This window comes from Felis catus, chromosome B1 (assembly GCF_018350175.1).
Source record: "Felis catus isolate Fca126 chromosome B1, F.catus_Fca126_mat1.0, whole genome shotgun sequence".
Taxonomy (NCBI): Eukaryota; Metazoa; Chordata; class Mammalia; order Carnivora; family Felidae; genus Felis; species Felis catus.
This window is the reverse complement of record NC_058371.1, coordinates 124,858,501-124,874,611: the sequence shown is the minus strand read 5'-3', so window position 1 is coordinate 124,874,611 and position 16,111 is coordinate 124,858,501.

The window sequence follows — 16,111 nt, the reverse complement described above, 5'->3', positions numbered from 1 at the left end:
CCATGTGGTGGCAGTGCAAAATATGATGTTATCATTTTCAGATTATTTTTAGTCTTACTTTATATTGAAGGCCCATTCCTCTGAATATGAGTTTTTCAAACACCTGGCTCAAATGAATATCCAGCCTGAGCCCCATGGCAGAAAGTTTTGCTTAGATGCAATACAATATTACTGGTACTGTTTATCATTCTATGAGAAAAATTCAAAAAGCAAATGAACATAAACTAAAACTTTTTTCCAAAATAGCTATGTATTAACAAAATATAACGTAAAGAATTTATCTGCCATTAAATTATATAGACTTTATCTGAACTAGTGAGGTAAAACTGGAGGCATTGTTTTATGAAGTTGGTATAATATATTCTCGCCAAGGTGATTTTTAAGAATACAATTCCTGAAATGATTTTCTACACGGCATAGGGTTGTTGTTTTGCAACTGGTTATAAAATTCAAATGTGTTGTATATTGATTGCTGGAAGTTTACAGAGAAAAACAGTAAGTCATTGTGTAAAGCAGTACTGGGAGAAAAATGATTTTGTTTTACATCCAAATTAAAGAAGAAAGATTTTTTTTTGGTTATTTTCTTTACAGAAACTGATGCATATTTAATATAAGAAGCTTTATTTATTAAGTCACTTTTTTAAAAAAGTTTATGTTTATTTTTGAGAGAGAGAGAGAGAGAGAGAGAGAGAGAGAGAGCGAGCATGAGCAGGGGAAGGGCAGAGAGAGAGGGAGACACGGAATCTGAAACAGGCTCCAGGCGCCGAGCTGTCAGCACAGAGCCCAATGCGGGGCTCGAACCCACGAGCTGTGAGATCATGACATGAGCCGAAGTAGGACACTTAACCGACTGAGCCACCCAGGCACCCCTATTAAGTCACTTTTTAATCCTTTGTTAGTACTAAGTGAAAATTTCTCTCTTATGAATTCCCCTCAGTTTATTTTTAAGAATATTTTTCCTGTTTCTCCTAAATATAAATACATCTTTGACTAATATAAATAAGATTTGGTGTCTATTAATCTGTGTTTCAGTTCCAATAATTACTTAGTCAGCCCTTTCTGTCAGTTAGATTTTTGCTGGTGTGTTAGAAATCAGCCACACTGGAAAATGCAAATGAATAAAAACGGATACCAAGCTAGCTCTACCAGTTTTTGCATAATTTCATTCGCTTTTCCAAAAGTCACTTTCAGATACTTGTTTGTTACAAGTAACAAAATGGTTACCAGTTTGGTGCCTGTTCTGAACCTACCCTTAGCCTGGAGTCTCTATTGAGGTCCCTCATGTGTGTCATTCTTAAATCAGCCTCAACCATTCAAGAGTGAAGAATTTTTAAAGTGACTTCTTTGTACAATGGAATTTTCTCTGTTAGTCTTTGTTGTTTAATATACATAATAAGCTAGTAACAATATTTATTATATATTCCTTACAATTAAAGCATTGGTGAGTTTTCACAGAAATTCTATGTACCCAGTATTTCTCTGAAAAGCAACCATTCATATATATTTTTGCAATAACTCAACTTTCTTCCTTATGAATCACAACAAGAGGTCACATTAAAGATCTGTCTTTAGAATAGAACTATTACAGTAGGAAATAACAATATTGTTTTATGTTTTAAGTAGCATAATGATAATTAGGCATATAGGAAGGCCAGTAGAGTGTTTATAAACATTATTTCATTTAATCCTCACAATCATACTGAAAAGTATTATGCCATTTTATAAATGAAATCACTGTAATCCTGATAATTTAGCCATCTTGCTCCAAGTCAGACTTAAATCCAGGTTTTCACTTTTCTAGGCCAGTACCCACCTCATCCTGCCACAACTGAGTACATTACAGTTCAAATGGTGTACTTTTCTACCGTAAAGTATAACAAAACTTTCTTTTCTTTTTTTTTTTAATTTAATGTTAATTTATTTTGGAGAAAGAGACAGAGCCTAAGCAGGGGAGAGTCAGAGAGAGAGGGAGACACAGAATCCGAAGCAGGCTTCAGGCTCTGAGCTGTCAGCACAGAGCCCGACGCGTGACTCCAACTCAGGAACTGTGAAATCAAGACCTGAGCCCAAGTCAGATGTTTCACCGACAGAGCTACCGAGGCGCTCTTAACAAAACCTTTCAACCAGATGTTTCCAACTTAGCAGGGTGTTTGTTAAGGTTTCTTCCAGAGGTATCAGAAGTGTATTGAAGGGATGGTTTGCTGTTTATTAGAGGGGTCTACATGGGCACGAAAGCCATTATTTAAAGATCCTTCTATTCTTACCCTTGCATCTGAAACAATTTCTAAAAGATGGAAATACAGTGTGAGGACATATTCCTCAATTTTTAGGGTATATTAACTCCTACAGCTGGGTTAAATACAATATGCATGGAAATCAACACGTTCCTATAGAAGAAAAAAATCCATACTCTCGCATTCTGTCTATAATGTGCTATCTCCCCTAACCAATTTCACAATCTCATCTTCAGGTAATGACAATTTACTCTCTCTCTTTATTTCTGTCTTTCTCTCTCTCTATATTTATGTGTATGTATATATATTATATATGTATATATGTATATATTATATGTATATATGTATATGTATACATGTGTATATATATATTATGTATATATATAACATGTAATATTACATGTAATATAAATATAAATATATTTATATTTATAGTCCTAGAGCATATATATTTAGTCCTAGAGCATTTTCGTTTCTATTTTTGTTTCTTTCTGCTTAGGTAAAAGCAGCAAAAGTTTTGTAGTCAGATGACTCTGGGATAAATCCCGGGCTCTTATAACTATACCGGTGATATAAATTTTGGTGAGGGCACAGGACTGAGCCTCGGTTTATTCATTTAGAAAGCCAAGGCAATAATGCCCATGCACAGTATTGTGAAAGCTGGAACAATACGAATGAAATGAACACAGTGCCCCTTAAATAGTAGGTAAACAATTGATGGTAGCCACACCAGGGCAGCTACGATTATTCTATTGTCACAAGCAGATCATTATTTGACATCACTTTCCAGGATTAGCTTCTCTTTTCCACAGAGCAGTCCAAAGTGACTTTGTGTTGCCCTTGTCACATACCACGCACCTGCTCTTCCTCTAGTCATGCCCGGTGAAAGGCTATGTTAATGTTCCAGTTTTCCAAACAAGCTCATTTACAAAGTGGGTTGCAGCAGGAGGAACAGAGTGACGGGGAGGAGAAGAAGCACAGATTTATACCTGCGGTGCCAGCACCTTAGGGGAATCCTAAGGAGCATTTCTACTGATTCAAGAATGTGCAGCTGGCATGGTCATATGAAAAGTCAGTGAGTGAGATTTGTCAGAGGCCCAAAATTAGCAGGTCAAGGTTTCTCAGCATCATTTCAAACAATGGTAGAGAAGAGAGGAGAGCTCTCTGCTTACTAGCCATGTCTAAATAAGAACTTAACTCCTCCATGGTATACCAGGTATAGCAGAACAGTAAAAAACAACAATGGAAAATGGTGTTGCTTAGCACCATTTATAATATAATATAAGGGATAGCACATGACAGCAGTTACGAGTTGAAGCAAAAAGTTCTCAAAGCAGAGAAGCCCTTACCAATGACTTAGCCATAAGTCACTAACAGGGTCAGGTCTCACTTGAAACATGAGGAGGGAGGCACAGAAATAGTTGCAGTAAGGTAGACAGTGGCAAAGTTAAAAAATAGCACTATAATGAGTTACAAAGAGTTTCTTTCTTTGGGAAAGGATCTGATGCTATAATGATGGGATTGCCATAAATATCTACTACATTCCCTGGACTATAGTCCTTTTTCCTCTCAGAGCAGAGCACTGTGCAAAATGGGTGACTCTAGCCCGGGAGTTTTATGTCCAGTCACTTCAACTTCACAGGAAGAAAAAATTAGCAAACCCCAGAGGATTCTTTTATGTTTCCCAAAGGATTCTCTTTCTCAGTAGCCATAGGTATACAAGGGATCATTAAGGACAGACACTGACTGACTTCTTTGGTGTCATGGGGGAAAAGGAGCAAAAGATAGTTTCACGGAATATAAAGACAGTAGAAAATATCCATAGAATATAAACTATCTTAGAAAGCAGTTGCTATATTTTTGACCTACATCTTGAGCACTTCTTCTCATACCTCATTCTGTTTTCCCCTCAATAACAAAGTAGTGGTATCTATTGGCTAACTCAGAGCATGTTGCAAAATCATCAGAATAGCGTTTTACATTGGGATGACATTTCAGTCCTCTCTTCTATATTGTGAGAGAAATTGGTACCTGGACAATTTCTTATAGTCTCAGGATTATGACCAAACGTATTTACTCATGCATTTCCTGTTCCTGGGAAACAAACAAAACATTGTTTTTTTTCTCTGCCTTCCAACCTGCCAATGCCCTTCAGCACATTTGATGTAACTGTGATTCTTTTATGTAGGCTGTTGTGACAGTATGACATTCTCTGCATACCTATTTCCTATTTCTATCCTGCTTCGGGCAGGTTTTGGGAAGAGCTCTGACAATTGGTCACTAGTCCTTCACTATTAATAATAACTCCTCATGCACCATCTCATCGACAAAGAAAATGTATGATGTAGCCAGGGCAGGTCCCTATATCTCCATTTGGGGGATAAGAAAATACGATTTTAAATAGCATAACTAATTTCTTCAGGATTACACAAACTGTAAGTGATGGAATTAAAACGAGAACTTAGTTTTTCTGTTTCTATTCCAGCATTCTCCCTATAGTTCATTGTCATCCAGAACTGTTCTACTTTTCACACAACACACAAAGTAAAAGCAGAGTATTTTACTTAAATTAAAAGCCTTAACTAGTTTCAAAGTTACACTAAAGCCATAGAAATTAAATGTGTAAAATTACAGTGTTGTTGAATTTAGCACATGCAAAAAGAGTTGGAGAAAATAGAAATTTAAACATGTTCATTTTTTCAGTAAATGTGTGTTGTTTAGTAAGTGTGGAGTCATTAAGATGAGGTGATACTTGGGGAGCCTGTGTGGCTCAGTCAGCTAAACATCTTGACTCTTGGCTTTGCCTCAGGTCATGATCTTCTTGGTTCATGAGATTAAGCCCTGCATTAGGCTCTGTGCTGACAGTGCGGAGCCTGCTTGGGATACTTTCTTCCCCCTTCCCCCATTCTCTGTCTCTCTCTGTCTCGTTCAAAGTAAATTAAAAAAAGAAAAAGAACTTGAAAAAAAAAAGAAAGTAAATGGACATGAAACAAAAGGAAAGAAAGGAGGAAGGGAATAAAGGAGATGAAATACTAGACAAAGAAAGGAAGAAAGGAAGGAGGGAAGAAAACCAGTAATGGTTGAGTATTTACTATAACGTGCGCTTCATGTATAACATCAAATCTATAGGTCAAGTTACCTTAGCAAAGGACTAGTTTTAAGGAGGTGAGGGGACATCCTAGCCAAGTCGGTTACTTTCGGCCTGGTGTAGGTGGCGATGAACGTGAAATGTGTGGAGTTCATTAAGGAGATTGCTTCACTGGGATAGGAGATTCAGGATAATAAATATTAGGAAACAAGGTTTCATTAATTAGTGCAAAGTTGCACTTGTTCATAAATTTCTCAAAATTTAGAAAAAAAGGTGTTTTTTACCAGACACGCATATATTCTTTTGTCTGCTCAGCATTTATCCTTCCCTTCTTCTGCTACCCACACGTTAAGTTAAGAGGGAATGATAACCCCTTTTTCACACTCTCACCACGTGATTAGAGTAAGGTTGATCATATTCCCCATTCTGCTTCAGGGACGGGGCCTGTTACCTGTACTTGGCAATGACAAGATTCCATGGCCCAGAATTTTTTGCAGGATGATTTCATGTTCCAAGTGATGTAAATCAGACTCAGTTTTGAGACTTGTCTTTAAACTGTTAAAAGCAGTGAGTTCCTCTCATAAGGGTTGCTAAACTCATAGGATGTTAGGCAGGAATCAATTCTGAACATATTTGTTGTCTCATGGTGTAATCATTCCTTACAAAGAAGCTAAAGCAGAAGAAAGTGAAAAACCAGAGGTGAAAGGACACAGTTCCCTGATGACATGATTTGAGCATGTAGGCCACACTGTACTGTAAGTCATGCCCCAGACTCTTTAGTTACATGAGGCAATGAATTTTCAGCCCTCACTTTAATTTTTTTAATGTTTATTTATTTTGAGAGACAGAGAGAGACAAAGCACCAATGGGAGAGAAGCAGAGAGAGAGGGAGATACAGAATCCAAAGCAGGCTCCAGGCTCTGAGCTGTCAGCATAGATCTCGACGTGGGGTTCAAACCCATGAACTGCAAGATCATGGCCTGAGTGGAAGTCAGACGCTTAACCAACTGAGCCACCCAGGCGCCCCAGCCCTCACTTTAAAGAAAAAGCAAAGAAAGTAAGTTTCAATGTGTAACCAAAGGGTTTCACCTAATAGAAGTTCAGCCATATTTTCTAACTGCATGACTGAAAGCAGTTTTTATGAGTAGGAGAAATTGATGAAAACATCGTAGTGTTTCTTTTCTTGGTTGTTTGCAAATTTATCAGAAGTAGATACAAAGTTTACTAGTTTTGAAATGCTTTATACTTGACATGATGACTTGGGAATTAGCAATAAAATTGAAGTAGTAAGGTTGAATCTGAATAATGTTTGGAGACGAACTGGCGATCAAGCTAAAGAGAAAAGGGGAATGTGAGGATTTCTGTACAAGAAATTTGGAAGAATAATGTTATATTGAAAGATGAAGGAAAGTTATGAAACAGAGTCAAATAATTTTGATAACTAAATTCCTTCAAAATGAATAAGTTCCCTTTAGAAAATTGTATTTTCTAATTGTAAATTTTCATGTCCAGGATTTAAAATGTTTCATTCATTGCGTACCTCATTCCGTTGTCCAGTGTTATGCTGCCTACAAAACAAAATAGATTTAGACAAGTCAAATTATCTCTTCTTATTATTTAAAAGTTTAGATGGGGCACCTGGGTGGCTCAGTCGGTTGGGTGTCCGACTTCAGCTCAGGTCATGATTTCACAGTCTGTGAGTTCGAGCCCTGTGTCGGGCTCTGTGCTGACAGCTCAGAGCCTGGAGCCTGCTTCAGATTCTGTATCTCCCTTCCTCTATGCCCCTCCCCTGCTCACGATTTGTCTCTCTCTGTCTCAAAAATAAATAAAAACATTAAATTTTTTTTTGAGTTTAGATAGTATTTTCCATGAAAATGATGTGCAAGTTATATGTAGTTTTTGAGCCACGACAGAAAACTTATGATACAACCATTGAACTTGATAAACAGACCCTTCCCAATCTCCTAGCAACACACTGCCTTCTTCCCTGATGATCTTCCCTATTCACCCCCATTCCTCCACCCACAAAACCACCATCTGCAGCCTCCCCATACAGTCTGAACCTCTGGTACACCAGCTGGGTCATTTACTACTTTTTGGAATACATCTTTTAGAAATTATTTTAGGAAGCACAGTAAGTTATCTCAACTTTTGTTTATCTGAAAATCTCTTATTTAATCCTTGTACTTGAAATATCTATGGGTGTTTGATTCCTACATGACGATTTATCTTGTCTCAGCAATTTGAACATATTTTGCTACTCCTGTCTGGCTTACTGTGGTTTTAATGCAGAGCCCACAGTCAGTCTAAACTTCTTTCACCTATTTGCAGGGACTCTTTCCTCCTTGACTGCTTTATAAAATCTTATATTCTCTCAGTTTTAGTTTTATCCAGCTTTTATTTCTGTTTGCAGTTATATTTGATTTTTAAATTAATAACTTAGCTGAATTTTCTCTAAGTTATCTAAGTGAACAAAGCCAATTTTTTTTATCCTTCTGTGAAAGTCGTTCACCTTCCCCATCCTACTTTCCACTCTCCAAATGTTAATAGCCTTATTTTGATTACTTATACACATACATATGTGTGTGTGCATATGTAAAACTTATTTGGCTTATGCATCAAATTCTTATACGATATATTTAATCAGCACATGATATTTTAATTTCCCCCATTATTTATTCAATATTAAAATGTTTCCATTCTTATATTTTAAATTTTACTCATATTTCAGTTAGCTAAAGTTTTTCTTAGAGGAATACTTTCAAGAAAGATAGATAGCTATTCTTGTGCTTTCATCTATTTGTTTCAGCTTATTTGAGTATCGGGTGTTTCATCAAGCACTTCCATTCTTGAAAATGCCCATAGTGTTCACTTTCTGAACTTCTGAAGCAGAGTAGGAGTCTGACGCTATAGTTTGTGGGCTAACTTTATTCCTACATGGATGAATATGAATTTTTATTCTTGAAATCAGGATGGAAAATGTGGGACTGTCAAATAATTAGGAAAAGAAACTAGATGGAGGTTAGATCATAAAAAATCTTACTTGGGATGCTGAAGATATCAGAGTTTATCTTTTAGGTGGTGGGGCATTATTATTTTTATCCTTGTTACTACCATTATTAACATTGTTGTTCTTATTGGAATACCAGGTTTATGCGGGAAATTCTCCATTGTGGCGTCCTGTCTGCATCAGTTAGCTGTTGCCATATCGCAAACGACATTACAGGCTTTAAAACACACACACACACACACACACACACACACACACACCCCCCACACTTATTTAGTTCATGAATCTGCAGTTCAGAAATTTGCGTGTTGTTGTGTTGGTTTGGCCTGATCTGGAATTGGCTAATCTCAGCTTTATTCATTCCGCTATCTGTGGTCAGCAGGTAGGTAGGTCTGCAAAGGCTGGGTAGGTTATAATGGCTTCAGATGGGACCACAGGGACAATTGGGCTTTCTCTCCAGGTGGTCTGTCATAGGTCAGGCTAGCTGGAGCTTGGCCACATAGTGACAGAGTTCCAAGAGCAGCAACAGGACAAGATCCTATTTACAAGTACTTTGTATCTGTTTGCAACATTTTGACTACTATTCCCACAGACCCAAGGAAATCCAGGACTAAGGCCAGAGTCAGAGTGCAAAAAGCACCTCTAAAGAGTCTGATTACAGGGAATCATGAACTAACTGGGGATATTACTGCATCAATCCACTACACTTGCCTACACGGACTCTGAAATGCTGGGATACCTGAATACCCAGTTGAAGAATTCCTCCAAGGAGGGTAGGTGTTCGTCACCAACATTCAGTTAAGCTCTTCTCAGGCTCTGCTCCCCCCCTAGCCTCAGAAAGCACACCCCCCACTTAAAAAAAATTTATTTTTGCTCTTGACTCACATTGCTGGAAATAAAAGATCTCATTATTTTTTGTATTTGTGTGTTTGTAGAAATCTTGAAATATTTAATATGTAAGAAAATTTAAACTGAATGAAAAAATGCTTGAGCTCTTTCTTCAATACATCCATTCCAATATTATTATTTAGTTCAAATAAATTTGGCAAAGTTTGGAAATATCACAGTTACTGCCTTAAAACTTCGTTATGTATCTATATATCTATAATTCTCTGTCTATAATTTCCAATACTCGGGAGCTGAAAGGGGACATTGCAATGGGAAAGAGTAGTAGGAGTAATAACCATTTCAGCCTGATTCCTGTATGCCCCATATGCTGCTGATCCCTTCACACAAATCCCCCTCCTTCTTCAGGAAACTAAATGAAGCGTCAGTTTACACAATTTCAAATGCTAGGTATTGCAGGACACATAAGTATTTATTAAAACATAGTAGTTAATTATAAATTAATATTTTATTGATAGTAAGATACAGTTAATTATAATCTTAAAGTTTCTGTTGTGTGCATTGTCTGGTGTTTCTTTTCTTCAATGTTAAGGAATAAAACATTATTTTTCTTATATAAGTTTAGATGGGAAATGTCTAATTTTACTCACAGAAAAGACAATGTTATCCCTTAATTATATATTATGCATCCTACCCATTTTTAAAGTGCCTTTGGTGACCTTATGAATGCTTTATTTATATACCCACCCAGGAGTCCTGGTTTTTCCCCCCATCCGTAGGTGCTTCTCAACCCTGACTTAAAAGTTAGTCTTTTATAACCGAATGATTTCTGTTGAAGTGGCTTATTTTTAAAAAAGATCTGTACAAAATTGAAATTAGGTCTCCAGTTGCCTTATATCCTCCTGAAAAGAAAATTAGCCTAATGAGTAAGAATTAGTATGAGAAGTTTCAGAACATTTGTAATACTCCACAGCACGGGGACCTGCCTGGCACCAGCTCCTCAGGCAGTTGCCCCCAGGGCAGGGAACTGTTCTCTCTTTATTATCTTTTGCATGGATTACCTCGGGGTCTTTTAGCATTCAGTCTTTCTCCTTCCTTTTCCCTTGTGTTCCTAATAATTTGCTGTGGGTATTTTCAGCACGCCACACAACGGCTGCTGCTGATAATGAGAACCATTCACCTACTTTCTCCCTGCCACACATTGCGAATGACTGTCTAGAGTTGGGGTATGCAGTGGAAAACCTTACCAGAAGGCTGTGAGTGGAAGAATGATGACATAGGGAAAAGCCCCGGTAAGGCAGGCACCAGCGAAATGTGATTAGCACAGCTTGTTATCTATGGGTCAGACCTCAGGGAAGAAAATGTTTCTTCACTTTCCGCTGTCTCTGCTGCCTTGGACCAGGTGGCTGACGGTTATGCCCCACGTCCAGCATGGGTCCAGGCATCCCGAAAGCACACCTTAATTAGTTATAGTTGACGGACTCAAATGAGCTGGAAGGTTAGATCAGGGCTCCTGCTCCATGTTTTGTGTGATATGTTGGAGACAGAATGGATTATAATCTTTAAATGGAATTTCTCAGGGCCCTTGTGAACACCAATAGTCTCTTGAATTTGCTCTTGTCAACCAAATTGCAAATTACTTAACTTAATTAGCAACAAGAGTTTAAGAAATGTCTGCATTTAAAGATTATGGGATGACTTTGTTCCATAATATGTGTTGAACACTCACTGGGACCAGAACAATGAAACACCGTGGGGAGATTTCAAAGCAAATTGAAGAATTCCCTCTCCTCAAGGTATGTTGGTCCATGTCAGACAGGCTTCAAGGAGCACTTCAAAGGTAGAAGATACAGACTTGACATTATGAGGCAAGGCTTTTAACAATTGCAAAAATAATAAGATAAAAGCACAACAAAACATCACAACGTCATGGACCTACACACATACCTGTCTTTGGGTTAGATTATATTCTATGAATAAGTCACTATTCTTAGTGTGCAAAACTTTTTTTTATCAGAAAAGAGAACATAAAATTCATGAAGCTGATAACTGTAGAAGTAATTTCTTTCACAAGTGTATCACTAACAAGTATTTAAAAACTTAAAAAAAATTCCCATTGATCTACTTGCTTCTCATTTTACTCATTCTCTTTAATAATATCACTGGTAATAAGTTGTCTAAACCAGAAACCCTGTCATTATATTTGATTCCTCCTTTACCATTATATCCTGTATTGTTCAGAAACCACGTTACCATTCTAGCCATCTCCGTACCTTCAAACTCGCCTGGCAACCACCTCCTCCACTCCACCCCCACTATCTTATTTTCAGATTCTTCATGTGGTACATGGACAATTTGTATGGCCCTTCTGTACCTGACCGCTTGCTATTGCAGTCCATATTCTATCTTCTACAACGGTGATCTCTTAAAACGTTTCTGATGAATCTCCTTTGCTTATAGCAAAAACCCTATACTTTAGTCGTGGTGTATGAGGACCGATGAAAACATTGATACTGGCTCTGTATTATGATAGACAACACTCTGAGGGAAATATTTGTATATAATTTATTCAAGAATAGGAAAGCTACCTTGCCAAGGACACAACATAAATAAGAGTAGAGCTGAGGTTTGTTTAGCTCCACCTACCTGACTGCAGAGCCAGGCTCTGGCCTACCTTTACTGTCTCACGCCTGCTGCCCTCACTGGTATTGCACTGGAATTTTACTGCCTCTCCTGGATGGCCCATACTTCCTGCTAATCTGTCTTATCCCCTACCCATCTTTCAAAATTGAAATCTAGTACATCTTTAGTTCCTCCGTTTCCCCTGGATGTCTCCTCCTGCAAAATGACTATTTAATTATATGTTTGCATTCCCATAGCATTTCATATATCCCCCTCTTCAGCAGTTTTCAGTTTATAGCAGAGTTATTTGGTTATTTATTCATCTCAACCATATTATGTCCTTTGAGACCTGAGACGATATATTACTCTTTCCTAATATCCACGGTACCCACTATAACTTACATTTCATAGTAAGGCTTCCATAAATATATGCCGAATTAAAGTGATACTGCAAAGAATTATGGAATGATCACATTGATAATGTCTTAGGTAAGAAGTTTGACAAAGGCATTTATTTGCACGTAATAATTTTATTTTTTTTCTTGCAGAATCTTTAGTACATAGCAAATGCAGATCTAAATATATTTATTACCTATGTAGATACACAAATATTCCTACATTATGTGTATACATGCAGATGTTAAAATACATTATAAACTATATAATGTAGTTGTGCATACAATGCATGTCTATTTGTATTCCAGATAATTTGTCAAATAGATTACAGTTAACTTGAATGATTATTTTCCTGTTTGCATCCTATCCTTGATCTGGGATATTAGTTTTAAGACACACTCTAAAGAAATTGGTAACAGTCCATTCATTAATGTGCCTCATTTTGTCAAAAGAAAAAAAAATCCAATAAATTAAAAAACCCTATGTGTATGATAAAGCTTGCCTTTAATATATATATATATACATATATATATATATATATATATATATATATATATCTTTGTTTGACCTGTTTACTATTGACTAGTGTCTGCATTCTACAAAGTTATATATTAGTTTATAAATAGTGATATGTAGCAAATAATGTCCATTTGTTAAACATTCAAACAAATTTCATCCCCTAGAAGAGATACATCTCAATCATAGTTTTGTTCTCTATAATACATTAGTCTGTGCAAATGTGTTCCAGCATTCTCTTTTCCCATAGATTTTACAGGAGTCTCCCTATCTCATTTTGAATTGTGCTATTTGGCTTATTAACGAGTGAAAAGGTGCTTAACTTTTTCTGGCAACTCTTCTTCTGGGTATTCAAGTGAAGAAAATGAAAACACTTAAAAAGATAAAGGCACCCCTATGTTCATTGCAGCATTATTTACAATAGCCAGGATATGGAAACAATTTAAGTGCCCACTGATGGACAAATTGATAAAGACAATGTGCTTATATATTATTATAATATCATTATTCCACCATAAAAAGAATGAAATCTAGCCATTTTCAACAACATGGATAGATATATAGATATTAAGTGAAATAAGTTAAAGAGAGAAAGACAAATACCATATTATCTCATATATGAAATCTAGAAAACCAAAAATAAATAAAAATAAAAATAAACAACCTTACAAATACAAAGAATTGTTGTTTATCAGAGGTATGGGACATTCACACTCTGATCCTTGTAATTTGTGAATATATTACTTTACATGGCAATGCATTTATGTGTTTATGCTTTTAAAATTATGGAATTTCAGAAGGGAAGATTATCCTGGATTACCTAGGTGGGCCCAATCATATGACTACTGAAATAGCAGAGATTTCTTCCTGGCTGTGGTCAGAGAGACAGATTAGACAACAGAATATGGCAGGGAAATATTTCATGGGAAGTCCTCAGTGCCCTATTGCTGGTACTGAGATGCGGGACAATAAACAAGCAAACAGGAAAAATCTCTTGGTGTTAAGGTTGGCCCCCACCTGATAGCCAGCAACAAAGATCCAAAATAGGAACCTTAGTCCATGCAATCACATGAAACAGAATTCCTGCAATCACATGAAACTGCTCAACCTAAATGAGCAGGAAAAGGATTCTCCTATCTCCTATAGAGCCTTTACACAGCACTACTGGGTTCTTGATTTCACCCAGTGAGAATCATGCTGGATTTCTGTCCCAATAGGAATGTAAGATAATTAATTTGCATTGCTTTAAACCATCAAATTTGTGGTAATTTTTTTACAGCAGGAAGAGAAAACGAATAAAATGAGTTGTAAGAGCTTGGCTATTCAATCTATACTAGTGTGAGAGTTAGATTTTTAACTTTCTGAAAATTATATTTTGACAATTATAAGGTCTCCTTGAGTGTTCATATCTGGCTTAAGCAAGGCACTGAATTATGGTTTAAGAAATGCTATTTACCCTCCTTTATCTGGCTTAGAAATTAATGATCTCAGAAAAGATTCTTCTACTACAAGCAGATTCTCTGCTTTGAGGATCTTCTGGAATGGTACCTATTCCTGAGAAGTGGATGGTTAATAAGTGTGGAAACCCCTTAGAACCTGCCAAATATTTCTTTTTTTTTTCATATTTTACTTTTAATTTAATTTAATTTTTAAATTTACATCCAAATTAGTTATCATATAGTGAAACAATGAATCAGGAGTAGATTCTTTAATGCCCCTTACCCATGTAGCCTATCCCCCCTCCCACAACCCCTCCAGCAACCCTCAGTTTGTTCTCCGTATTTATGAGTCTCTTTTGTTTTGTCCCCCTCCCTGTTTTTATATTTTCGTTTCCCTTCCCTTATGTTCATCTGTTTTGTATCTTAAATTCAACATATGAGTGAAGTCATATGATAGTTGTCTTTCTCTGAGTGACTAATTTCACTTAGCATAATATCCTCCAGTTCCATCCACGTAGTTGCAAATGGCAAGATTTCACTCTTTTGATTGCTGAGTTATATATATATATATAATATAATATATATATATTACATATATATATATATATATATATATATATATCACATCTTCTTTGTCCATTCATCAATGGACATTTGGGTTCTTTCCATACTTTGGCTACTGTTGATAGCGCTGGTATAAACATTGTGGTGCGTATGTCTCTTTGAAACAGCACACCTGTATCCCTTGGATAAATACCTAGTAGTGCAAAAATATTTCTTAAACATCATCATTTTATATGCATTGAAAAAAAGAAAGGGAATCAATTTGTTAGAGCCTTTAGTCTGATAAGACAATGTATCCTTTAAATACAAAAAAGAAAAAGAAAAGAAAAGTTTCTAAGATGAAAGAAATTAGTTAAGTTGCCAAAGATCGATTTACAAAATAGACTGAAAAATGCCATTTCTGAGACAGAAGGGTGGTGACAGTGTTGGGAGATGCTAGAAGTGTTGATAAGATTCTAAAAGGCAGTGGGAATGATCTTACCTGACTTCCTCCTCCACTCTGTGGGGAAACATGTTAGTATCCTGCATAAATGCCTGGACACAAGTTGCAGAGGACAAGAATTCCTTGTGTCTTATTTTAATAGACTGGTAAAAGAGTCATGAATATTAGTCAATGTTTATAAAAACAGTTTACTGATCAAAAGTGTACAATTTCTGGGGCGCCTGGCTTAAGCAAGGCTCTGAATTATGACACTGGCCCTGAATTATGGCTCGGTCGGTTACGCGTCCGACTTCGGCTCAGGTCGTGATCTCGTGGTCCGTGAGTTTGAGCCCCGCGTCGGGATCTGTGCTGACAGCTCAGAGCCTGGAGCCTGTTTCAGATTCTGTGTCTCCCTCTCTCTTTGCCCTTCCCCTGTTCATGCTCTGTCTCTCTCTGTCTCAAAAATAAATAAACGTTAACAAAAATTAAAAAAAAAATAAAAGTGTACAATTTCAATAAGATTTTGATCTTTAGGATGTAGAATACTTTTAGAATACTTGTAAAATTCAATGAAAATAGATAATTTTTTACATTGTATTGTTCACTTAACTCTCTTCAAATCTATGTGCTGAATTTTTAATAAAAAATTCATTTTACCTAAAAAAGTTATCTAGAATAAATTATAAATATTTATCTTTTTTATATACCCTTGGAAAAAATTATTTTATCCAAATTCCTATTTTGCAAAATGTCTTTATTTTATGGAGTGTTTCCATTTTCCCAGGGAGAGACAGAACATGCATGAACATACACACACACACACACACACACACACACATACACATGCACACATTAATCTAAACTACCTTGTATCAGAAACAACACAGTCTACATTAATAAAGAAAATATAGGGGTATCTGGGTGGCTCAGTCGGTTAAGCATCTGGCTTCAGCTTAGGTCATGATATCATGGCTT